We start from the raw sequence: 27,624 nt of genomic DNA on the forward strand, positions 1-27,624 counted from the left end.
TACTTCAGGTGCAGCGTAGTAGTTTCCTGCAGCCCAGGACAGACCCATGCTGAAGAAGGCTGTGGCCCAACAGATGGACAGATTTGCACATGGCACATGCAGTAGCCCCAGGGCAGCAGGTGGAAGTGGCCTGGAGGAATCCACATCCCATACAGAGACCCTGAAGAAGCAGACTCCAGGCCAGAGCTGCAGCCTGTGCAGAAGAGCCCAGGCAGGATATGGTTTTCTCCATGCTAGAGAAAAATACTCCATACTGGATGGACCTCCAACTATGTTCAGGAGTGGAAAATGGAAAGAAAGAGAAAAAACTACCTGAGAACTCATGAGCTACATTGCTGAAGCCTGAAGAAAATTGTCCGAAGCTGACACAGAAGTACAGCCTGAGGTTTTTGTTATTAGAATATATTTATCTTTCCTTCAAGAAAAGCCTGAATCTTGTTATTTCTAAAGTTAATGTAAAAATAAAACCTTTCACAGCAGAGTAATTGATCTCTGACACCACCAAATTACATCAGCAGCTGCTTAGTTAATTGATGAATGAAAAGGTTAAACAATCAAAAATATTATTTTGCTGATCACATAAAGCATATATTTCATTTCAGCATATTAATTAAAATCATCTACTAAGTCCAGGTAACCTTGAACAAACATGATTTTTCCTACAACTGGGAACAATGGTTGTGAATTTTTCAGCCTGCAGTATTTAGCCTGGGAGAATTATGCATTTATCCATACAGTATAATTGACTCTAGGGAAGAGTCAGCTATCCTACACACTGTACCCACAGGGGCACAAATATATTAAGTGAGAAATATGACATATTACTTATTCACTTGTGGGAAATGAAATCAGTTTCCAAAGGACAGAAGAAAAAGATAGTAGTTAATAAGCATATACGCACACACACACTTAACTCTGTGAGCTACAGTAAAGATAAGCACCAAGAATTGTCAATAGATGGAAGAAAACTCATTACTTTTATGCTCTAGAACAGTGTTTTTTTTTCTTTTTTCTTTTTTTTTCCCCAAGGGTAGTGTACTATAAAAAACAGATAACACCAACCAAGCAAGCATAGTGAGTACTGGGAGCCCTGCTGAGATGAGTAGCTGTCATTAGCTTCTCTGAACAGCAGCAAGCCAACAAGCTTAGACTTGGTAGTGGTGAAGATGAGTGGCAGCTGGTGTCCTTTACTGGAACTGCAAAGGGCACTGTCAGATACACCAAATGGACAGAAACTGTCTACCAGAAGTTGAATGATGCTTGCATCATCTGTTGGCCAAGTTAAAGAGATCAAAAGATGCAGGGCAACCAGAGTTACAGGAAAGTCTCCATATGAGCGTCTCACCTGTGTCTTCTTGGGAACACTGATAATATCCTCCAGAACTTGAGTTGCACCTGTATGCAGCCAGTTGTTTCTCCTCCACTTGGTAACTCCTCAGCAATGACTATGCAGTTTGCAGTATACCAAGTTTCTTTCAAACAAAACAAACGTGACACTACCTTTGTCTCTGTACTTTCTTTCTCTGACTGTCACTGATAGTAAAGCAATACGAAGAAGGAGCTTAGCCTCTTACCGAATGGCATTTGATTAATCAGTTGAAATGGTAGTTGCTTCCTTCCTCCACAGCCTTCCTTCTACTTCACCAAGCTCCCATAAAACCACCAAAAAAGCACCTCATTACTTCACATGACTCATATGTGAGTGTGGAAAGAGATGGTAACCCAGGAGAAAGCAGAATAAAGTGGAAAGAGTGAAGCAGAGAGTTTAGGTCACACAGAAGCACCAAGAGCTACAGAGATTAAAGCAAGACAAAGGATGGAGCTGGGATACAAGAAAAAAGAACTGAGGCTGTAGAGACAATACTGTCCTGACAAAAACGGCCCTTAAGACTGGGGAAGTAAGGGGTTGGGCTGGTCCCAAAGCTGACAAATTGCAAGCTTCCTTCACATCAAGCTCTATACAATTTGCTCAAAGCTCCATCTTGAAAAATTATGATAGCTAAGAAACATCTCAGATAGAAACAAGTGCTCAGTCCTTCCTAAAACAGTCAGGGGAAAATTGGAAAAAAATGAAGTCTGATAGCTTAAAAAAGGAAAATGTGAAAGAAGTTGTTCAGAAATCTTTTTTTTCAGAACTTTTTTGTCTTTTTGTTCCTGAGACCCTTGAACAATATCCAGCAACTCAACTTGGACAATATCCACTACAGGCAGTCCTCATGCTTTAGCCACAGCCACTTGATCTTCTGCCTGCATGTTGTAGTTTTTGATGTAGCCAGTGGGCGACGTCTTCTGCTGACATATTTTCCATCCATCTAACTTGAGCCTATGTGTCAGCTTCATCATTGCCTGGTGACTGCAAGGGTTCCTATCCAGAGATGCTCATACGGCCCTGTGTCTTACCACATTTCATATATCAACCCACATATCTTTGCCCCAGATAAGTCAGGTGTGGATTGTCCAACCCTGAATGACCCACTGTGCTATCCAGAGTGTGAGCCCTCAGTAGAGCACCCAACTATCTGTGCAGATGTTCAGTGTGCTGTCACACAGCTCTTTAGTTATAACCATCCCCATGGCTCATTGCTCAGCCCATTGACTGCTTTGTTCATCCCTTTCTTCAAACCGTATTATTTTGGTCTAGGGATGGTATGCAGTGACTCACCACCTACTTGGATTCCTTCTTCCGGATCCATCCTTTTACCAGACATCTTCTGGAATAGAATATGTAAGGGACTCTTCTTTGGACGAGTGACCATCATTTCCTTGGGTGCCTCACTGTAACATGTTACTGGGCCAAGCATCTTTTTCAATTCTTCCTTTAATGGACAGGTGGCTTCTCTGACTAAGGCAGGCAACTGCTCACCACTGTTTGTGTTTGGAGGTCCTGATGGATGAAAAACAGAACAAGAGCTACCAGTGTGTTCTTGCATCTTGGAAAGCCAATGGTATCTTGGGCTCCATCAGAAGGGGGTGGCCAGCAGGGACGGGGATGTGATTCTCCCCCTCTACTTTGCTCTTATGAGGCCTCATCTGCAGTACTGCGTTCTGGACCCCCAATACAGGAAGATGTGGAGATGTTGGAGAGGATCCAGAGGAGGACCACTAAGATGATCAGAGGGCTGGAGTATCTCCCCTACAAAGACAGGCTGAAGGAGCTGGACTTGTTCAGCCTGAGGAAGAGGAGACTATGAGGAGACCTCACTGCAGACTTCCAGTATTTAAAAGGGGATTATAAAAAGGAGGGGAATCAACTTTTTACTTGGGTAGACAATGACGGGACAAGGGAGAATGGTTTTAAGCTCAAGGAGGGAAGGTTTAGATTAGATGTCAGGGGGAAGTTCTTCACAGAGAGAGTGGTGAGGTGCTGGAACAGGCGGACCAGAGAGGCTGGGGATTCTCCATCCTTGGAAGCTTTAAAGACCAGGTAAGATGGGGTTTAGGTAACCTGGTCTAGTACCAGATCTGGGTGTTGGAAGCCCTGCCTTTGGCATGGAGATTGGAACTTAATGGCCTTGGGGTCCCTTCCAACCCAAGCCATTCTATGATTGGGCCACCCATATTAGGAATGTGGGTTAGATCCATTACCCACTACTGGATTGGCAAAATTATTTTAAAAACAGCTGCAGTATGAGTTACTTGTTCTACTGCCCGCAGTGGAGAGTAAGTAGCCAATAGCTGCTTCTCCACCATGCTGCATCTTCTTCTCCATGCCAAACCTGCAACTACAAACCAAATGGTGTTCGAATGGAACTCTGGTGCTACCACAACCCCCAGCCGAACTGTGAGATGTAGATAGATTGTGTTTTTGCAGTGGAAGTTTCCAGCATCTTTTGTGCCAAGGTGTAGGCCCTTACTGAACTTACAGCCTTCTAGCAAAGTAGCTATACAAGTTGTTTTTGCTAAAAGCTGCTGAGATTCAGACTACCACAATATAGGGAAAATATGACAAATATTTTGTTTTTCATAAGAAAGATGCAGAACAGAGTAAAACAGAGATTGTGGCATTCTGACCAGCATGGAGTTGAGACCAGTATAAGACAAGGTAGATATCCAAAGTAAGAGAGCCTATCAGAGGAGAGAACAAACACAATGCCTTTAGGAAATGTCTATCTTCGTAGAGAAGTACAAAACATACTTAAACAACAGGTCGGTAATAGATCTTACATGAAAATGTACAGTAGCAACAGTGCCAGGAAGTCTGTGAGCCTGAGATGCTCAGCCAATGAGGGCCAGAAATAACACTACCTGTATAGGGTAGTGTATCAGGGTACGCAACGGCGCAGATCGCACTAGGTGCACAATTTCCTCCTTGCCACAAGGGGGCGTGCGCCCGTGATTGCAATAATGAATAAGCATCGTTGCTTCACGAGGATATTTGCCCGATTGAAAATGATTGATTTTGAGCATTTCTCACAATTTGGTGCCGAACCCCGAGATTTGAAGCTGCCTCTGGTGGATTCTTGCTGCTGCAAAACAGTAGAGTGAAGATCATTCTTGTTTCTGCAGTCCTGTGATTTGGAGGGGGTGGTTCCTGTGGAGCTGACTGACGACCTGAGAAAGTTTGAAAAGACAAGATCCATTAACAGCTGGGGAAAAGGGATGGGTAGTAGGTGCTGCAGTTTAGGGAGACTGACCCAATAAAACCTGGTAACTCCATGCACAAACCAAGGTAGGAACGATTAGTATTGAGTATTGCCTTGGAGACTGGGTTTCTGGACTCTTATGCTGTATGGTGCAGTGCACTCTGTTTTCTCGCTCTAGGAGAAATGGGGACTAGGAGTTCTGAGGGAAACAGGGACAGAAAGAAGGTCCCTAGAGCAGAGCCTGCTGTAAGTCATTTAGGAAGTGTGCTGAGAAATTGGAAAGGGAATTTAAAAAAACTAGAGAAAAAGAGAAAATGATTTGATACTCTGTTGTTGTATGACCCAGAGAACCAATACAAGGAGAATCAGTATTTTGGCCACAAGAGATGTCTGACAAGGGCTGGATATGTCATACTTCAGTCTATGTGTGAACAGTAAAACTCCTTTCTTCAGGGGAGGAGTCAGTTTATGCCACATGCCATGTTCAGGAAGTGCAACAGTTAATCATGGTTTGACAGAATTCCTAGATAAGAACAGAAATTCCAGATGGGATCCTTTAAGTTGCTTGCCCCTCTCCTGTACTTGTGTTTAGATTAGAACTCAATTGCTTTCTCCTCCAGAACAGTGTCATCCCCCTCATAAACCTGACATTGAGTCAACATTTCTAACTACAGAAAGTCAAATACACACTACAGAATGGGGGGGATACTGGCTGGGGGATACGCCTGATTAAGTCCTGTGACTAGTGCTAATGCTGAAAATAAAAAGCTCTATCAGCTTAAGAAGGAATTAGAACAATGCAAAAGGGATCTTATAAATTTTGCCTTTCCCAAAACAAACTCTACTAACCTCACTAATGCATCTATATATCCACTTAAGGAGGTTTCAATGTTATCAGCAGATACAGAGTCATAGATCGTAGAATAGTTTGGGTTGGAAAGGACCTTTAAGATCATCTAGCCCCAACCCTCCTGCTATAGGCAGGGACATCTTCCTCTCACAGCCCCATCCAGCCTGGCATTTCATGCTTCCAAGGAGTAGGCATTCACAGCCTCACTGGACAACCTGTAACCTGCTCCAAGTGCTTCTTGTGTTGGGGGGCTAAAGAACTGGACACAATACTCCAGGTGGAGTCTCACAAGAGCAGAGAGGCAGAATCACCTCCCTCAACCCGCTGATCACACTTCTCTTCATGCAACCCAGGACTCTGTTAACCTTCTGGGCTGCAAGTATACATTGCCAGCTCATGTAGAATCTCATCATCTTCCAAACCCTTTTCCTTAGAGCTGCTTTCAAGCTATTTTCCATCCACCCTATATCTGTGCCTGGGATTGCCCCAACCCAGGTGCAGGGCCTTACAGCTGGCCTTGCTGAACTTCATGAGGTTGCCATGGGCTCACCTCTCAAGCCCATCCAGGTCCCTCTGTATAGCATCCTTTCCTTGTAGTGTGTCAACTGCACCACTCAGCTTGGTGTCACCTGCAAACTTGCTGAGAGTGCACTCAATCCCACTGTCCACATCACCTACAAAGACGTTAAATAGCACTGGTCCCAGCACCAATCCCTGAGGAACACCACTCTTCACCAATATCCACTTGGACACTGAGATGCTGTGCAACTCCAAGAGCAACCATCCAGCCAGTTCCTTATCCAGGCAGTTGTCCAATCATCAGATCCATTTTTCTCAAATTTGTCTACCAGGATGTCATTTGAGACAGTGTCAAAAGCTTTGCACAAGTCCAGATAGATGACATCAGTTCTTCTTCCTTTATCCACTGATGCTGTAACCATATCATAAAAGGCCACCAAGCTTGTCAGGCATGGCTTGGTGAAGCTGTGTTGTTTACCCCTTTTCTTCCCTTCTTGAAAATGGAAGTTACATTTCCCCTTTTCCAATCAGTGGAAACTTCACCAGACTGCCACGACCTTTCAAATATGATGAAAAGCGGCTCAGCAACTTCATCTGTCAGTTCCCTCAGAACTCCTGGATGAATCTCATTAGGTTCCATGGATCTTGAGGTTCTTAAGGTGATCTCAAACTTCATCTTTGCTTACAGCAGGCAGATCTTCCTTATCCAAGTTCCTACCTTTGATTTTTGCAGCTTGGGCATTGTGACTAGAGCCCTCACTGATGAAGACTGAGGCAAACTGACCGAGTACCTCAACTTTCCTTGTGACAAGGTATCCAGTTTCCTTCTGGAGAGGACCCACATGCTCCCTGGTCTTCTTTTTGTTACTGAAATACCTGTAGAATTTCCTCTTGCTCCCCTTAATATCCCTGGCTAGATTTAATTCTAACCAGCTTCTAACTTTCCCAACCTATCCCTACCTGCTCAGACAGCTTCTTTGTGGCCTTCCTCAGTAACCCGTTCCTGCTTCCACTCCCTTTAGACTTCCTTTTTGCATCTGAGTATGTCCAGGAGGTCCTTTTTGATTCATGGAGGTCCTGGCATCTTTGCCTGCCTTCTTTTTTCTTGGGATACACTGCTTCTGGGCTTGGAGGCAATGGTCCTTAAATACCAACCAGCTTTTTTGGGCTCCTCTTCATTCCAAGGCTTTCTCCCATGTCACCCTGCCAGGCAGTTCCCTGAAGAGTTCAAGGTCTGCTCTCCTGAAGTCCAGAGTAGCAGGCTTGCTGTGCACCCTCTTCAATATCCTGATGATTTTGAACTTCACCACATTTCGTTCTCACTGCAGCCAAGGCTGCTCTTTAGCTTCACATCCCTCCTTGTTGGTGAGAACAAGGCCCAGCGTTGCACCTTCTCTTGTGCATTTCTGTACCACTTGGAAAAGGAAGTTATCATCAATGCATTCCAGGAACCTCTTCAATTTCTGGTGCACTTCTCTGTTGTCCCTCCAACGGATATTAAGGTGGTTGAAGTTCCCCATGAGGAGTATGTTTTGGGAGTGTAAACTGCTCTTACCAGTTTATAGAGAGCCCATCTACTTGGTCTTCCTGATCAGGTGGCCTGTAGCAGACCTACACTATGGTATCTCTGTTCCCTGCCTTCCCTTTAGCCCTAACCCATAACTTCTCTCTCAGCTCCTTGTCTATTCCCAGCCAGACCATAGACTCCAGGCATTTACTGATGTAGAGTGCAATACTTCCTTTCCTTCTCCTCTCCTGTCTTTCCTAAAGAGTTTATACCCATCTATTCCTACGTGTCAGTCATGAGAGTCATCCCACAACATCTCAGTGATGCCAATGACACCATAGCCATGTAAGCACACACATACCTGCAACTCCTCCTGCTTGCTCCCCATGCTCCACACATTGGTGTCAGGCACTTGACTTAGAATCCCATTGAGGTTGATCAACCAATTACAGTTCCTTTATCCTGTAACTCAGGTGCCATCTTACTGTCCTGTGATCCTACTCCAGGCCCAGGGCATTCATTACCACTCAAAATGCAATGATTTGAGGACTCCCACCCCTGAGCTACATATAGGGTATTGTAAACTCACCTCTTATAGTGAAGAGATGAGAAGTTTTAAAAAGGACATGAAATCTTTGATGGAATATTCTATTGGGTGAGCAGAACAGTTCAATCAGTTTTTGAGACCCAACATTTACTCTTGGGAGAAGATGATATCTATCTGAAGTATGCAGCTTAACAAGGTTACAATCCAAAGGTCAACGCAGTGGAAGGGCAATACAGGAGGATAATAGCAAAAGGACTAGCATAAATGGAATGGTGTTACAAAACAAAATGCTCACCCATCTCCAAAGAATCTAGGCTCACAAGGAGAATTCCACAATGGAGGAATCTCCAACCAGAGATTCTCCCCCATTGCAGTCAGCCTTTAGATGCAGGCTAAGAGAGATGCAGCCAGGTTCCATCCCTTCTGGTCAGACAGTTGAATTGCCTTCGCTTGTACTCTCAGGGCTGACTAGTTCCTTTCCCCAGGTGCTCAATTAGTGGTTCAAGCTGTGGCTCAACAGTTCCCATACAAGTACTACTCAGCATTGTTGTGATTTAACCTGGCAGGTGGCTCAGCAGCACACAGTCATTCACTCACTACCCTGTTTCCCAGGGTGATGGGGGAGAGAATAAAAAAAAAACAAAGTAAAACTCATGGATTGAGAGAAAACTTAGAGGTTCTGACCAAAGAATAATCCTGAGTTGGAAAAAGGATTCTGGGGAAGAACATAACTATATGGCTATGGGACTAGAACCATGGGTTGCATGACATTTTTAAGAGAAGCAGTATTTATGGCAACAGCAATTTATCCTTTTTTGTAGGGAGCTCTCCTTGCCCTTTATCTTGTTTTGCAAGCAGTTGTTTGAGCTTGTTTGCAGGCAGGAGTTCCACTTGGGCTCTGTATTGTGCACTGGCCATGCAGGTATAGTGCACAAATGGAAAAAAACCTGCAGAGCCTGGGAGAGAATAAAAGCAGGAGAGAGGGTGCAGTGGGGGAAAGAGGAAAAGTGCACTTTGAATCAGGGGATGCTCTATTGACACTACCTATTGAATCCATTGCTGGTATGTTTCTCCTCTTCCTGCTTGGCATTTTGTACATCTCTCAAGGGTGGTAAGTAGTATTGTGCTTAGGGAGTTCCTGCTTGCTGTTTACTGGGGTTATCTAAGTGTATGTCCGTGTGTGTGCCAAATAAAATTATAAACCTCCAAGCAGCCTTGAGTGCCTACTTGATTGCCTCTGCTTCTGAGACATCCTGTCCCTCAGATCTGAATGTACCAAGAACAACTATTTTCTAAGATAGAGGAAAGGAAAATAGTTTTTGACTATATCAGTATAAAAATATATACAAGTGATGCACTGGTAATTGCTCTCTGCCCACCAACAGGTGCACAGCTTGGCCCTCAACCAGTGAAAGAGATCAAGATGAACTCCCATCCCCTTCGAAATTCCTTCTACACAATGTCATATGGTAAGCAATATCCCTTTAGCCAGTAAGTTGGCTGTCCTAACTGTTTCTTCCCAGTTCCTTGGGCCTTACACTGTGAATGGCCTTGGCTTAGCAGGCAATTATATACACTGGCATATTATCAACATTGCTTTTACTTCCAGAACAGGCACATCCAACCCATGGGAGGCTTACAGTGCAGCCCACATCCCCTTCTGCCCAACCATCAAGGCAGCAGCTCAGCCCTGCCAAGTAGCCTGCCCAATCCTTGGACAAGGGGAGAGTGCAGTGCAATGTTGGCAAACACTATGGCACTGTGATTTGTATGAAGCAGTAAAAAAATACATTAAGGCGATTTTCTTTAACCTTTGTCAGCATATCTGGTAGCGCTACTGATGGTGCCCTGGGTAATGGTTGATAAAAAAGAGGGACTTATAAAATTAATAGAAGATGAAGCAATTACCAGCTTATGTTTGATGGAATGTCACTGCAACAGTCACTCAAAAAAAAATTATGTGCAAAAGCTTTAAAAATGGATAATATCATGCAAATCATCAAAGCTGTGAACTTCATAAAGTCCAAGGGATCTGCACCAGTTCTTGTTCCTTAAAAGTATGGAGGCTGGTTATGGGGTCATCATTTGCTTTTCTGAAGAAAGGTGGCTAAAGGGCTAAAATGCCAAAAAGACTTCATGATTTGCAAAATGAGATCAAGTTCTTTATGGAATGAAAGCCAAAAATTGTGCTAGAATGTGAAGACTAAAGATGGTTCACAGATTTAGCATTTTTGGTGGATTTGTATGCTCATTTGAATGAGTTAAACATACATCTTCATGGTGAAAATGACCTTATCTGTGCTATGTTTCAGACATGAACAGTGTTTGAAATTAAACTTGCATTATGGCAAGCTCAACTTGTAACAAATAATTTCATGCATTTTGATACATTGGCTAAACGCAGTCCTGTGAACACTGAAAAATATGCAGCCGTGTTTTCCATTTTGATAAATAAACTTGAGAATAGGTTTCAGCATAACAAAAAAAATTTTTTTTTTTTTTAATATATTTCTGACTCCATTTTCAGTTTACATAAATACATTACTTGCAGATTTTCACATGGAAAGTATAGAGTTGCAATCAGTGAAAAACTTCATCACATCTCTTCACCAGACTTTTGTAAGCCCTCTCCCACCAGAGAAAAATATCCTTTGCTTCACAGTCACACCTTATTCATGTCATCTCTTTTTGGCAGTATGTACACTTGTGAATAGTTTTGTCAAGGATGAAGTACATGACGAATAATATTTCATTCAAAATCTCTGATGAGCACCTTAAGAGCTGACTAAGAATGGCTGCGACTGCCAGTGAACCAGCCTGATGCATTAGTTTCACAACAACAAGCTCAAACATCCCATCAGTTTTATGTTTTTGTAACTCTCTGATTTTTATGTTTTAATAAAAACTACATTAAAAAAATAAGCTTTGTTACTTAAATACATTAAATTTATGATGCGTTTTACATGTAGCCCCAGGCAATTTCTGTTCAGTCAGTGTGGTCCAGGCTAGCCAAAAGTATTGACAACCATCTCCTAGAACCATACCATAGCATTATACCAGCTACTCTGAAGAAAACAATTCCATCCCAACTGAAACTAAGAGAACCATTTTTAAGGGGAAGAAAATACTTCTGGATCTGATGATAATGTAGCAGATCCTCTAATTCCTTTGACAGACCCTGTGGTATCTCCAATTCTGGCAATAAGTCCTGTGGTTGCTGCAAGCATAGCAACAGACTGTGCTATCACTCCAACCCTTCTGTTGAGTGATTGCTTTCACCTCTGATATGGATTCTGTGGCTGTTCCAAGTATTGTGATGGGAAAAATAAAAAAATTCCTTCAAGAGGAGATGCACTGTGTCCAGAGGTAGAGCCCTGTGGCTGCTCCAACTCCTGCAACGAGTCCCACAGCTGCTCCAACCCCTGCGTCCTGTGGTTGCCCTGACCATTTTGACAGACCTCATGGTTACTCTAGCCTTTCTGACAGAGCCCAGCAGTTGCCACGACCCTCACAACCAGCGCTGTGGTCACTCCCTGTGACAAGCCCCACATTCAGCCAAAGAACAAACCGGTGCCATTATCAGCAGCCCTTCTAAACAAGATGAAAAAAATGTCTATGAAAGTCAGAATGTTTAGCAAGGAGAGAAGCTTATAGATCAGGAGAAGAAGAAGATGAAGATGGAGCAGAGCCATCACAAAAGCGAGAGGAGGAAGAAACAGAAACTGTCTGACTCCTAATGTTTAGTGCATCATGAGCTTTGCAAAGAGGTTACAGCTGTCAGCCAGGTGAATACATTGCCACCTACCTGCACCAGTGCCAGAATAGTAGAGCCAGTAGCCTGGACTTAGCAGGCAGTGAAGCCAAGCAGCTGGGATTTTGTTCTAGGGAAAGTGGTTTTGATAAAGCAATTGGAAAAGGGACATGGCCTTTCACCTTATGTCAGCAAGTTTTTCAGCCATGAGGGAAAGATATCCCTTCAAGAAAGGCCTGGTATGTAACCCATGCAAATGGACCACCATGGAGAAATGTATCCAGTACTTGAGGGAACTAGTTGTGGTAGAAATTATGTATAGGATTAACCTGGACAATAATACTAACTCCCAAGATCCAAATGACATAATAAGTGTGCAGTCAGTGTGGCAGAGTTGTATGGAGAGCATCACCTTGCCAGCAGACCGGAAGGAATGATCTGGAAAGATAATGAAAGACCAGTGGTGGATGAAGTGGTTAACCTACCTCAACAGTATGAAGACAGTCTCTCTTCCTCCCTATGGGCCTGTGCCTTGGCTATGAGAAACTGTCCCAGCAGTTCCAGCAGTTTAAAGACAATATGTCCTGCTCCCCATCTGTAAAAAATAATATCTCAACTATTAGAAGTAAGTGTGCTTCTGCTCAAGAAAGAAGATTTGGCCAGTATACGCCATGTGCCACCCTGTGGTTTTACATGTGTGATCATGGAGAAGATGTGAGGAAGTGGGATTGAAAACCCACCTCAATCATACAGGCATAGGTGTATGTGTTGCAAGGGAGAACAATCACAAGAGAAGTTTCCAGTTTCCAAATGGAGTTGATCTTCTGATTTTATTTCAGAGTTTGACAGTAAGCCTTCTGCTTCTCATATGAGAGATGCGTAGTGAATATGATAAGCAGAACTAGAGGAGCCTTCCTTCCAGCCAGGTGGAGGAAAGGGACAATTGGGTTTGCTGTACTGTGTGGATTTGGTGGCTTGGCACATCAGAACCACAGAAATATGAGGCCCTAGTGGATATCAGTGTACAAAGTACTCTAATGCCATCCAAATATAAAGGGGTAAAATCCATTTGTGTTTCTGGAGTGACAGGGGATCCCAGGAGTTAACTGTATTGGAGATCTAAGGGAGGAAATGAGTGACAAAAGCATCCCTACTGCAACTGGTCCAGAAGCTCTGTGCATACTTGTATAGATTATCTCAGGAGAGGGTACTTCATGGTCCCAAAAGGGTATCAGTGGGCTTTTGGTATAGCTGCCTTGTAGATGGAGGACATTAAGCAGCTGTCTACCTTGCCTGGACTCTAAGAGGACCCTTTTGTTGTTGTATTGCTAAGACTAGAAAAACAGCAAGTGCTGATTGATATTACAACGGTGCACCAACAGCAATGTCATGCCAACCAGAAGTCCCTAATTCCCATTCATCAGCTGATTCACCAACTGGAGAACCAAGGTTTCATCAGCAAGACTTGCTCATCCTTCATGTGGCCAGTGCAGAAGAGTGGAGAGTGGAAGCTGACAGTGAATGAAATCACTGAAGTCTACTGTGCCAGACATTCTAGAACTCCAGCACAAACAAGTCAAAGGCAGCCATCTGGTATGCTACAACTGACACCACTAATCACCACTAATGTTTTTCTCACTCTCTCTGGCAGCAGAGTGCAGACCACAGTTTGCTTTTACTTGAAGGGGTAAGCAGTACACCTGGAATCAACTGCCTCAGAGGTGGAAACACAACCTTATGTGCTGATCCAGACTGCACTGGAACAGGGAGAAGCTCCTGAACGCCTGCAAAATATTGATGACATCATCGTATGGGACAACACAGCAGAGGGAGTTTTTGACAAAGTGAAGAAAATAATTCATATCCTTCTAAAAGCTGATTTTGCCATAAAGCAAAGTAAGGTTAAGGGACTTGCACAGGAGATCTTGTTCTTGGGAATAAAATGGTAAGATGAACATCATCAGATCCCCACAGATGTGATCAGTAAAATAACCGCTATGCCTCCACCAATCAGTAAAAAGGAAACACAGGCTTTCTTAGGTGTTGTGGGTTTCTGGAGAATGCATATTCTGGATTAGTGACTGACTGTAAACCTTCTCTATCAAGTTTTCTTGAATAACGGTTTCACACGGACCCCTGAGCAACATCAAGCCTTTGAACAAATTAGACAGGAGACAGTTCATGCAGCAGTCCTTGGGCCAGGCCAGACAGGAAAGGTATAAAAAATGTACTCTGCACTGCAGATGGAGAAAATAACCCTACTTGGAGCCTCTGGCAGAAAGCCAGAAGTGATTATGGATTCTGGAATATTGCCAGAAGATGAGGTGACACACGCTGAAGAGGCTTCAGTATCTAAGAAACTGCCAGAAAAATGAGAAGAAATATGCCCTGTTCACTGATGGGTTCCTGTTCTGGTAAAGGTGGAGGTGGAAGGCTGCTGTATGAAATATTACACGACAAATTGCAGAAGCTGCTGAAGGGTGAATCGAGAAAAACTGCAGAAGTGAAGGCCGTCCTGCTAGCTTTAGGCATTGCCGAACAAGAGAAGGGAACAGTGCTTTACCTCTACCTGACTGCTGGATGGTGGAAAATGCCCTGTGGTTGCTGTGGTTGCAGCAATACAAGCAGAACAACTGGCAGCACAGAGGCAAACCCATCAGGGCTGCTGCTCTGTGGAAAGATACTACTGCCCAGGTAGAGAAAAAGGTTGTAACGGTACGTCAGGTAGATGCTCACATACCCAGGAGTCATTTCACTGAGGAACATCAAAACAACCAGCAGGTGGATCAGGCCACTAGCACTGAAGAAGCTCAGGTATATTTAGACTGGCAGCACAAGGGTGAACTGTTTCTAGTTTGGTGGGCTGTAATGTTAAGTCATGGCTTGAACCAGTGATTGAGCACATGGTAGGAAGGGAGGGCCAACACAGGGGAGCTCAGATGTATGCAGTGCAGCTGAGTGACAGGAAGAGTTGCAGCAGGATCTACTCCTTCCCAGACTTCATTTAAGGGTTGGCAGTGGATGTGAGGGTATCTCGTTTGGAGATCTCTGCCTACTTGAGGACCTTACAGGCCTTCAGAAGGTAAGTGGTTTCTTTGTCTTGTTTCTGCACCCATGTCTGAGTGGATTTCCACTTACTGCGGCCTGGCACCTTGCTGCTCTGTTGCCTTGTTGAGCTTTTATCACATTACTCTGGGCAAACTAGGCAGGATCAATAGCAGTGTACATACTTAGGGCTCATCATTTTAAAAGAATTACATTCTGCCTGGTTGCCAGAACCCCTAATACCCCAAATGGGGAAATCCTGGGATACCTGTGTTACTTTGGCTGCGTGCTGCTTAGGTTATTGAAGAATGGGGACCCATAAGGGACAGTGGTCCCATCATCAAATCTGTTTCTAAGATGGCAGAATTCTTGAATAAATTAGATCAAGCTTTCCTAACAAGAGAGAAAAGAGTGGTAATGGCATCTTCTATAGCATGACTGCTACTATTAATTGTTAACGCATATCATTCTGCTGAGGAAGAACTGAAAGAGAACAACGAGCTTTTAAAACTTGTATCAATCAATTGGAAAACAAAATCATATTTGTCAGAGTGAACTGCCCATTTTCAAATGGTATTTCCCTTCTAAAACTAAGAAATAAATCATTAGAGGAGGAAAGACTGAAATCAACACAATGCTTGGATCTTGGTTGAATCCAAAATTAAAAGGAAAATCAAGAAGGCAAAAGCCTAACTGGGAACCTCAGATACTCTAGGAAGGCCAATACTTATCCCAAAAACCAAGAAAGTCCAGGATAGGCCAGAGAGGTTGCCACGTGAGGAGTGGCTCCCTGCTGACACTACCTTACAAGTAATGGGGCACTCATACATGGTGGCCAAACTAATGGGTTTATTACAATGATTTAAACAGAAACCGTGACAGAGTATACCAGCTTGGCTCTTTAGGCTATGGAATGTGGGAGTCTTTTTGTTAATGGGCTGGAGATTTCTAAACTTGCATCTATCAGCAAGCATTCAGCCCTCAAAGATCATACATGTGTGTAATACATAATGAGGAAAATCACTCTCTAATTCAAAGGATAACGGCTGTGCGTAGATTCATATAAGCAAATGAATCTGATGTCCCAGTAAATACTTGTCTATGGACTTGAGTGGGGGAACTTTTTCATTCCCAGTTCTCTGATGTAATTTTGGAGGCGACTTATGGTTACATCTTTGAGAGTCCAGTACTGGTTAAGTTCTGAGCAGGGATGAGGGACGCTTACAATAAGCTCCTCCCTACCAGCATGGCACACTAGTGTTCATAATAAACCCCCTAGTGGCCTTTGGAGGCCATCATTCAATAGGCTTCCGAATTGGTGGCTAATCTAGGAGAAATCGAGTGCCTGAGGACCAGGCACAGTATCTGGCCACTGGAAGGGGCAGAGGTCCTTCTTACAACTAAAGCTAGGAGACCTGTCCTGCAGACATTCAATCAGGACCTGTACAGGTATCCTGAAAAACGGAAGTTCAATGAATCAATCTGGGCTGAATTTCAATTTGCAGAAATTGACCACTGGTCCAATCATTTCCTCCTCCAGCTATAGAAATGAGAGGACAATCAAAAACTTCAAAACAAACCTCAAGAAGCAAGGGTAAGAATAATTGAGCAAGTACAAACAAGAACATGGAACTTGGAAGATTTTTATAGTTCCTGACAAAAGGAAATAGTCTCCTCAAGTTACCTGAGCCTCTATGCCCATGCCACCTGAAGAAAAAAATTGTCAATTGTGCAGCTACTTGCATGATGGGGGATGCCAGCCCTCTTGCATCTAAGGCCTTCAGATGGGACTGGCTACCCTGTGTTGACTTGGCTATTCTTTGGTCTCAGAAAAATATATAGTGAGTGATGGCAGTCGTAGACACGTGCACAGAAACCTTGATTATTCATAGTGATCCAACTAAATTCCGTGGAGATAGGGTGATGATTGGTGGGTTTGGGCTACACACCATCCTTGTAATGCAGACACAATTGAATTTGAGGGCTGGGTGTCTCCCACGCCGGGACTTGTCTTTTTCCAATTTATAGGAGGGAGAGGAGGTTCATTTAAAGTGGTGAGGTTAAGACACAACGGGTCAAATGTTAGCCTGAGCAGTTTATTACAAATCCTAGTTGTTTAGGGAGACAGGGAAGGGAAGTTGGGTGGTAGAAAAAAGATAGGAAATAGAAGCAAGGAGTCTTTGTAGGAAGAAAGAGGGAGATAGTCACCACTGTGTGTCCAGCGTGGTTCATAGTTCAGATGTTGATTTTCAGTGGTGTCAGGCATTGTTGCTCGGTTGATGATGATGACTTATGTTTTTTCCGATGGCAGTACAAACTTATAAATAAGTCCGAAGTTGTCAAGTCAGCTCTCTTTGGAGTGACAGCTCAAATCCAAAGTGGTTGAGTCAGTGCTCTTTGCAATGGCAGCTTTTGGTTTGGGAATCTCAGCAGAAACTCTTTTGTTCCCATCTAAACGGGCCTTGCCAGCAAAGAAGAGGTAGCAGGCAGGTGCTCTCCTGCATCCTGTTTTTCACAGGACACGATGGTATCATTCCCCAATTTCCCCATACCGAGCTGGAGTTATTTGGTCACAGACCAGATCTTCTGCCAGTGAACAGTCCTGAGCACTCTCTTTTGGAGACAAACTATTCCAAAGAAATGTAAAATTGTCCACACAATGGCGCTGACTGCTACACAGCAACATCCACCTCTCATGTCCTAGGTAAGTCAGAGTCCTATTGCAAGACATGCATCGGAAAGTAAGCTTTGAGCCAAAAACAAAGAAGGGTTCAGACAGGAGTATGAGGTGTCTATTGCTCAGTTCCAGAATACATACTGGGCATAGACATACTATGGTGTTTGACTCTTCAGATGACTGTAGGAGAGTTTAGACTAAGAGAGAGATGTATTAGTATCTGAGTGGTACAAGGGACATTAAGAGGCCATGTGAAACATAAGCCTATTCACCTGGCAGATTACTAATACAAAATAATGTAGACTGCAGGAACTAGAAAAAGTAGGAATCATAAGACCTGCACATAACACATTTGGTCTCCCCCATATGGCTAGTACAGAAATCAGATAGCATGTGGAGAATGATAGTGGATTACAGAGAATTGAATAAGGTCATGCTGCCCATCCATGCAGCTGTACCCAATACTGCCTCCCTGATGGACACGCTGAGTAGGGAGGTAGAAACCTCCCATAGTATCCTAGGTTTGGCAAATGCATTCTTCAGTATTCCCATATACTTAGAATTAGAAGATCATTTTGCATTTTCCTGGGGAGGCAGGCAGTGGACCTTTCAGATCCTGCTGTGAGGGTACATGCACTCAACTATATATTGTCATGACCTACTGGCACATGATCTAGCAGATTGGAATAAACCCAGTAACATCAAACTGTACTATACTGATGATATCATGCTGATGTCTGACTCACTGGAGGCATTAAGAAAGAAATCCACTGACTACCTACTTACAAGAGAGGGTGGGCTATAAACCCCATGTAAGGTGCAAGGGCTGGGGTTGTCACTGAAATTCCTGGGTGTAATTTGGTTGAGACAGACCCAAGTACTACCCAGTGCAATAACAGGCAAGGTTCAGGCATTCCCAGTCCCTACCACGCCAAGGAAGCTGCAAAAACTTTGGGCTATACTGGGATGTGAGCATACCTTTTTACTCAGCACAGCAGCTGAGACCTTTATACTGACTCAAAAATAAAGGCCAAAAATGGGGCTGGGGAAGAATAGAATAAGAGGCCTTCCAGTAAGAATATTAATGTTAAACAGGCCCAGGTGCTGGGTATATTTGATCCTACCCTTCCAACCAAACTAGATGTCCATATAACTTGGGATGGGTTTGGCTGGAGCCAATGGCAGTGCCAAAATTCCATTTGAACCCCAGCTGGGTTCTGGTTTCATGTCTGACATGGTGCAGGAGAGAGATATAGTATGACTGAAAAACAATTACTGGTCACCTATACTGTATTGCAGGCAAATTAAACAGGAGATAGCTCATACTGCGGCCCTGAGGCTAGTGTGGATGGGACAGAATGTAAAAAACATTGTCTACACTGCTGCTGGAGAGAGAGCCCCCAGTTGGAATCTTTGGCAAACAGTCTCAGGCAAAACCTGAGGCCAACCCCTTGGATTCTGGAGTTGAGAGTACAGAGGGACTAAAGATTACTATATTCTGACTGAAAAGGAGATATTAGCTGCATATGAGGGGATTTGGGATGCCTCCAAAGTAACTGGAAATGAGACACAGCTCTTTTGCTGTGAGCTCACAGTTCTTTCACAATGGCAAAAGTATAAATGTGTGGAGATGTGGCAGGTTGATTATATTACCTTGCCGTGAACCCGTGATGTTAAGCATTATGTGCTTACAATGGTGGAGGCAACCACTGGGAAGCTGGAAACACATGCAGCACCCCATCCTACTACCTGAAACACCATATTAGATTTGGAGAAGCAAGTCTTGTGGTGACATGGCATTCCAGAAACAATTGAGTCAGATAGTGGGACTCATTTCAAAAATCCTCTTGTAAAGACTCGGGCCAAAGATCATGGCACTGAGTGGGTTTATGATATTCTCTAACATGTACCAGCCACTGGTAGAATCAAATGATACAGTGGGCTGTTAAAAATTATGTTGAAAGCAATGGGTAGTAGAACACTGAAGCACAAAGAGAAGGATTTGGCAGAGGCCTCCTGTTTGGTCAGCACTAGAGTATCTATCAGCTGAGATGGTCATGCCCAATCTAATTCCCTACGTGCTGTGGGTTGTGGATGCCCCATCCCTGGAGGCACTCAAGGCCAGGCTGGATGTGGCTCTGGGCAGCCTGGTCTGGTGATTGGCAACCCTGCACATAGCAGGGGGTTGGAACTAGATGAGCACTGTGGTCCTTTTCAACCCAGACCACTCTCCATGATTCTATGAATTGCAAAAGTGCAAACAGGACCTGCAGTTTCATTCTATATGCTAATAATGTTTAATACCTCTTCTTACAAATCAAAGTGACTCTGCATGTGCAAAGTATAATACTTTTTAACTTGCTGTTCCCTCTTTCTTTTTTTTTTCTTTTTCTTTTTTTTTTTTTTTTTTTGTCTAATTGCTTTCTCTGTTTTGCTGCTGTCAATGCCTATTTTGTCTCATGTACTTCTTGAAGTTCCAACCCTAAGAAAACATTTATGTTGTGAAATGTTTCTGAGATGATAATGAAGTGTGTATGTTGGCCTACTAGGCTGTAGGTTTTAGCAAAGCCTCTGACACTTGTTTTCCACAGTATTCTCCCAGGGAAGCTGGCAGCCCACAGCTTGGACAGATACACTCTTTGCTGGGTTGATGGCTGAGCCCCAAGAGTGGCGGTGAAGGGAGTTAAACCACTCATGACTGGTGCTCTCCAGGGGTCAAAACTGGGGCCAGTCTTTATTAATTATCTTTATTGATGATCTGAATGAGAGGATTGAGTGCATCCTTAGCAAATTTGCAAATAACATCAAGACGGGAGGAAGTGTTGATCTGCTCGAGGGTAGAGGAAGACCCTACGGAAGTATCTGGAGATGTTGACTTCACTGACTTCTCTGAAATCAATAATTAATTGCGTAGTTGCACACAAAGAATTTTAAAATTCTGCCCTCTAATTCTCACTTGAGAAACTTGGCTAACATTCAAGTAATTTACTTGGACTGTCAGACTTCCAATTCCTCCAAATCTGATAACTGAAGATGTAAAAGATAAAATACCATGCAAGGAAGAACTTGCAAATTTCAAGGACAGCTGCAGTGCAGTACAAAACCAGCTACGATTATTGGATTTGTATTGCACCGTAGTTTTTGTCTGTTCGGTTTCTCTGAACTAAAAGACTATTCAGGAAAGTTGACATTGTGATTTGATTTGCATTTTTTTGCTATCAAACCAAGATGAAAACTGGGAGGGAGCATAGGAAATGATGAAATGTGTATGTCAGGTAGCAGTTCTCATTGCATGAAGAAGGAGAAGCTTGGAATGTAGTGCTGGGCTTCAGTTTTCTTGATTTCAATCTTAACTTCCTTCAAATAGAAGAGATAATGCATTTTTTTTATTAAATTTTCTCTGAAAAAAAAAGCACTGCAGTAATGCAGAAGCACACTGGAATTTTAGAGAACAGAGTACTCTTTTTTGTTTTTATTATATATGTAATTATAACCAAATGCATCTCAAAGTCAGCCTTCAAAATATTTTTGAAAATGAATCTCAGTTTGCAAAAATACTCTTTCGTTTGAGCAAATTACAGGAAAATACTTGTAGCAATTGTCAAGATGCCCATTTTTTGAAGGTGCTGTTTGAATTTTTTGGATAAGTGAAAAATAGTTACTAGAATATCTTTACTTTCATCAGTCACCAGTGAAGGGTTAATATTTGTATTTCATGCAAAGGGGTATTTGGGAAGTCCTAGATATCACTGTTCTGGTGACCATGGGTCATTTTTATTTCCTTGTTCTTTTTTATTTGTTACGCTGACGATATTAGTCATTGCTGTGCTTGTGCTGTCTCCTGTGATATTACACTTATTTAAAGCATCTCTAGTTTCAAACTTTGCAATTTAGTTTCTGCCAAGACAACAGCTGTGCATGTGGTAAAACCTTAAGTATATGCTCATTAAATTTAAGGCTATTTTTGCCACCTTAGATTCCTTATGTCATAACTCCTAAAGAACTGTGTTGCCTAAGGCAGAAAGATATTTTTTTTATATATATATATATTTGTCATCAGAATCACAGAAATCTAAATATCAGTTAAGTTATATTTAGAATAAACATTTGTAATTAAGAAATAAATCATTACTTCCTTATGACCTCTGTGACTTTTATTAGTATGTGTTTGATTCAGATTGAAGTTTGTGGATGCCTTCCAAATCGGGATATTTTTTGATTCTATGGCTAATTCTTTGAAATACCAACAGAAATAAATAGGAATTCACTTGGTGGGTGTAGGTGATTCATGTAGATTGATGACTGTAGTGTAGAGAGGAGCAGCTGCAGTTTTACAACAGAACTTTCCATTTCTGCATTAGCTTTGGTTGTATGTACACTTGTTTACAAATGTACTTTCTTGCAACATGCCCAACAGATGATTGTTTTAGAATCTTATTTCCTAGTAGAGAAATTTTACTGAAAACTGTATTTTGCATCGCAGAACTGCCTTCACATGTAAATCCAAAGGGAAGCAACTAATCTTTGTTTTGGATAAAAAGATATGTTTGTTACATACAGCATAAAATAGGAGTGATTCTGCTATGGATTGTTCAAGTTTCCTTTCAGAGGAATGCTTAACATCATCCTAATTTGTAAATCAATGTGAACCTGAGTCTTTTCCTGCTGATTCATTTTCTTTGATATTCAGCTTGAAAACTGGTACCAAATATCTGCGTCAAGGCCCTGAGATCCAAGTGGGAGAAGCAGCCAAAAACTACTCCTCTCTCTCAACTGTCACAACAGGAAACACTTTCTTAAATGTCAACATTAATTTAGCACTGACAAAAACCATCTGTCGTCTGTTTTCTACTGGCCAGCTGTCAACCACCAGCATCGATATGAAATGACAAACACCACTGGAGCCAGCCATCCTAGCTCATACTGTTCAATCAGGTGGCTGGTATCTCATATCAGGGTGACAAAACAGATAATAAATCTATCTGTTCTACATCACAGATGGAAAAAGTGATTGTAATAATATTGATATATCAAATTACATTCACTAGGACTGAAACTGTTAACAGGAAAACAGTCCAGATTTCAAGGCTGACATGTGTTCTGTGTGTCCTTGACACACCACAAGGCTGCTTTGTTTGTGCTGCTTTTCAGAGGTGGAGAGAGCCTAACCTATGCAGTATGAAAAATTTAGACAAAAAAATTAATGCTTACAGATGCCTTTTGTATTTTTGTGCCATGAAAACTTCGGTCTGAAAAGCAAGCTAGCTTTCAAACTGACTGAGCACTTTCTTTTCAAAGATGGGTCTGTTATTACTAAATTGAGCCATGAAATAACTGGAAAATTCTCATAATTTGCTGCATCACTGTCAAGTTTTCTTTTTGTGCTATTTTTGCAAGTGGGTGGAAAAATGTAGCCAAGCAGCTTTCTGATTGCTAAAGTCTTTCTCTCTGTTATAAACAAGTCACAAAAAGGCTCTTACTACAGCTACATAGAGGGATGTAATGGAAATTATTAGACATCCCCTGGGAAGGCCTCCTGCTGATCTCTAACAGATACCGCACAACTCGGAGACACTCAGTGCACTCAGTGAATGCCACCTCTAAAAGCTAATCCATTTTTGTCTGCAAGGTCTGGCCTGGAGCTGGTTAACTGAAGTCTCTTAAAAATCAGAAAACTGGACTGTGGCTTTGTGAGGGGAATTTATGCGCAGTAATTAACTGCTTGGTTTTATGCCCTTACCACTCCATTTCTCTTGGTAACAACTCTGGGCCTTCCAGCTGAGATACTGCTGTTTCTCAAACTTTTCACTCATTCAAAATCAGATCTTTTGAGAAACTACCACTCATCCTTGGCAGAAAATTAATGAAGTTATTAATGAACACAATACATCAGAAATTAGCTGAACAACTGTTTGGTTGTGGTTTTTTTTTTTGTTTGTTTGTTTTTTGTTTGTTTGTTTGTTTTGTTTTTGTTTTGGAGTGCATTCGGTACACCTGCTTCAGTCTGCCTCTTATATGTAAAAATAGGTGAGGTGTAATCTTCAGTCCCATTCACTGAAAGAAAGATGGAGAAAGGGAAAACTAGCCTGGGAAAAAACAAGCTCATTTATCAGTGCTTGAAAAATCACTGGGAAGAATAAGCAAAATATGTGAAATAACTTTGGCACGTTTTACAAACTGTTCATCAAAGATATTCTCTTTAGGAGAAGGTTGGTAAGAATGGCAACTGACCGAGAAAGGTTTTGTAAGGAATTTTGGCAAGAAAATTAAAGGCTGTTCTCATGGGAGGATGAGCTGCACTTGAAGCTATCAGAAATTTCTTCTTCTGGAAAGAAGTATTACAGTTTGCCAACCATTCTGGTGCAACCCTAGAGTAGTATTTGCCATGTTTCATTCCCTGCTAAGTGTTAACTGTGGACAGTAAATATCCTAAAATGATCATACAGTCCGTGGATTTTTTCATTACTGACACAGCTATTGTAAAGCACATATCGATCTGCAAAACAACCTGTGATTAAATATATATTTAATTCTAGTAGTTCCCTATGCTACTTCTCTCTTTTTTTTGTGGCTTATTAATTGTAAGAGCTTACATCTAGTACAGAAGTGCAGAATTTCAAATTCTTTTAACTGACTTGAAAAGCTAAGCTGTAAACAAAGCAATGCAGAATTACCACAGCATGCACTAGTATTAGAATTTTGATGTCCATCTTCTGCAAGGGAATTTTTGCCTTTGCAAGAAAAAAAACCTCACAAAAGGTAGCACAGAAAAGCATGAACTTTGTTCAATTTAAATGTGCCAGCAAACGCCTCGCATTGCCAAATCAGACTGTACAATCTGCTGACAGCCTTGAAAGTCTATGTGTACTCTGCATGTCCCATAGACAGCTATACAAGAACAAGGACAGAATCAAGTGGAAAGCAAATGTTCTGAGTCTCAGCAGAATTAGAGAAAATGAGGTGTGTGATAGTTCTATATACTTGTTATTCAGAAGAGAGAGAAATCTAACTGAAGCAAAAAGTATTAAGGAAAGAAGCTAAAAAAAAGCAAAGAGCTTTAGAAGAGCACTGCATATGAAACAAAGCACAAGTCAGACTAACTTTTTACAAACATGAAACTCCCAATTTAAGGCTTGATATTGAAATGAAACAAATGCAGAAAAATACAGAACTGTTCAGTGGACATCTTTCTCGTGCTACTGTGTCACCTACTGATGATAACAATCAATAAGGAAGGTCTGTGAAAAAGCTGTCCTATATCAAAAATTTCTGGGCAAAGACTGTTGGGCCTCTAATTGGAGCATTCAGGCACTATCAAAACACAGATAGCAATTACATTATAATATTTCATAGAATCATAAAATGATAGAATCATAGAATGGCCTGGGTTGAAAAAGATCACAATGCTCATCCAGTTCCAACCCCCTGCTATGTGCAGGGTCACCAACCACCAGCCCAGGCTGCCCAGAGCCACATCCAGCCTGGCCTTGACTGCCTCCAGGGATGGGGCATCCACAACCTCCTTGGGCAACCTGTTCCAGTGCCTCACCACCCTCTGAGTGAAAAACTTCCTCCTAATATCTAACCTAAAGCTCCCCATTCCCCCTTGTCATGTCACCATCCACCCTCACACACAGCCATTCCCCCTCCTGTTTATCCGCTCCCTTCAAGCACTGAAAGGCCGCAATGAGGTCTCCCCTCAGCTTTCTCTTCTCCAAGCTAAAGAAGCCCAGTTCCCTCAATCTTTCCTCATAGGAGAGGAGCTCCAGCCCTCTGATCATCTCAGTGCCCTCCTCTGGACCTGCTCCAAGAGCTCCACAACCTTCCTGTACTGGGGACCCCAGGCCTGGACGCAGTGCTGCAGATGGGGCCTCACAAGAGTTGAGCAGAGTGAGACAATCACCTCCCTCTCCTCGCTGGCCTCTTTTAATAATAGCCAGTTATTCAATAAATTGCATCTCAAAAAGCAACAGTGATCATTATGCTCTGAATCTGCAAGTAATTCTGTAAGTGCCAGTGGAGCATGATTACCTTGTGTTGTGGTTTAACCCAGCAGTTCACAGCCACTTACCATCCCAGTTGTTTCCCTCTGGTAGGACAAGCAAGAGAACTGGAAACAAAATGTAACTCCTAGGTATGGATAAAAAAACCCACGAATATTCACTAAGGAAAATAGGAGGAAGAATGGAATTACAACAATGTACATATATTACTCCAAAAGTAGTGCCTCCTACTTATTTACATGGAAACTACAAGAGATACAATGAGCACAATAACACTATTTGATAGACTAAATTCCCAGCTGCAAAACGTTATTTTTCAGCATAGTCACTACTGTTAACTATGCATTTTTGTCAGTGATGAACAAGAGCCTGCATGGCCGCCTAGAACAGGCTTGTCTTTCACATCACTTTTGCTACTGCATTTCAACATATCACCCACCACCTCACTGTGCTCACATCTACTATTTGGCCTTTATAAACAATTAGCAAGCATAGATGCATGTCAATGAGTGCCTTTATTTCTGCATGGAGAAATTCAGTTAGACACCTTTGCTTCATACACAATTTCATGTCAGATGTCATTCTGTCAGACTGCTCCTCTGCTACAATTTGTCAGGTGGCAACAAAATGTAATGGAATATTGTCAGGAAGGCTCAACCTTTACCGTCTTATCACCACTATCTGCCTCTAATGTCCTAGGCCAACATAATAAAATAGGCAGCATTATTTTTGGAGCAACCCTTGTACGCATACATACATATATGTATATCTGCAGTGAAATTACATACACACATATATATATGTATACACACACACAGAATACAATTACCCTCCTCCTATCAACCAACACTCATCTACCAATACAACTGCCTGCCAACTGGCACTTCATTATCCCGTTACTATCTCACCACCCCCTTGACCAATGTCAAGCCACCCCTCAAGCAGCAGCCTGCCCTCAGACAGCTCTCCACAGATTTAAGGCCTTCTATACCATGATGTCAAATGGTATACCCCTTACCTAATTCAGATCAGTTGTCCTGGCTCTGCCTTGACCCCTGCTGCTGTACAATAAAGGCAACAGATCTCCATTGAGCAGCCTGGCCTGGCCCTGCTTGTGCTCCCATCACTTAATAACAACCACATCAGTGTGCTTTTCAAGGTTTTCAGCTAAAAGAAGGCCATCCTTTGATAACGTTGTTCTTGGCAGCTTTGTGAGAGAGCACCATGTCCCCTGTCCTCACGTTGTGTTTAGGTCAAAGCTCTTTGCCTTTTGCAGATCTGTTTGTTGCCATTGATACAGGAACTCCTCCAGACAATTCACAGCTTGTCACTACCTATCAGTAATCCAATTTAATAACTGTAAAATGCCAGGGACGAAAAATAGGTAGAGGTTGTTCCTAGAGACTGCAGGAGAAAAAGCTTTTCATAAATTAAGTGTTCACTGACAATAATTTTAAACCTCTGGGTTCATTCATTTCTGAGATAAAAATTACTACATTTGAAAAATGTAAAATGAAAATGACTGAAACATTAATTTGGTAGTGAAGTTTTCTTAAATTTCACTGAGTAGATAGAGGAAACCAATCTTATGTCTATAATACTGTTAAATTATTTTCAATGATAGTACTTAAACATCTGTCAAGAAACAAAATTTAAATTCTCAGGGAAGATAAAGTCAATCCACTAAGAGGTCTGCATGTCCCCCTGTGCCACAAGATGAGCCAGCAGAAAAAAAGACAGGTGTGGATGAACAGGGATCTTTTACTGAGACACCAATCAGGACTGCTTTAAAGATAAGGGTTTTTTTTTTTTTTAAATAGAAAATTGCCGTTTCAAATTATTTCACTGCTTTTTATTTTGTGTGAAATACAGACTTAGTGAGAAAAGGGAATTTCCTCTAAGAGATATTGGCTTGAGCTATAAAATTAATAAAAGCAAAGTACAAAGACATGAAATGTATCCATCTGAAAAACTTCCACCATGGGACCCATTAACTCTCCTCTCAAGAACTATTCTGATAGATGGCTAGAAATTTCTGATGACACGTGCACTATTTTGTGTTATCATTTGAAGAGCTAGGGTGATGTTCTGCCCTCCAGGGTTTTCAAATGAATCAGATGAGTATTCAAAAAATAGGGCAAT

The 27,624-nt window shown here is 42.2% G+C and overlaps 1 long non-coding RNA gene across 1 annotated transcript; it reads right to left on the reverse strand.

Annotated features, from left to right (window-relative positions):
* Nucleotides 1–636: 636 nt before the first annotated feature.
* On the reverse strand, nucleotides 637–26,595 carry LOC146542388 (uncharacterized). The gene is made up of 3 exons (XR_014880398.1): nucleotides 26,501–26,595; nucleotides 25,551–25,642; nucleotides 637–4,551 (listed from the first exon to the last, which is right to left on the reverse strand). It is a non-coding gene; the product is annotated as an uncharacterized LOC146542388 (long non-coding RNA).
* Between the last annotated feature and the right edge of the window lie 1,029 nt (nucleotides 26,596–27,624).

This window comes from Meleagris gallopavo, chromosome Z (genome assembly GCF_905368555.1).
Source record: "Meleagris gallopavo chromosome Z, MGAL_WU_HG_1.1, whole genome shotgun sequence".
Taxonomy (NCBI): Eukaryota; Metazoa; Chordata; class Aves; order Galliformes; family Phasianidae; genus Meleagris; species Meleagris gallopavo.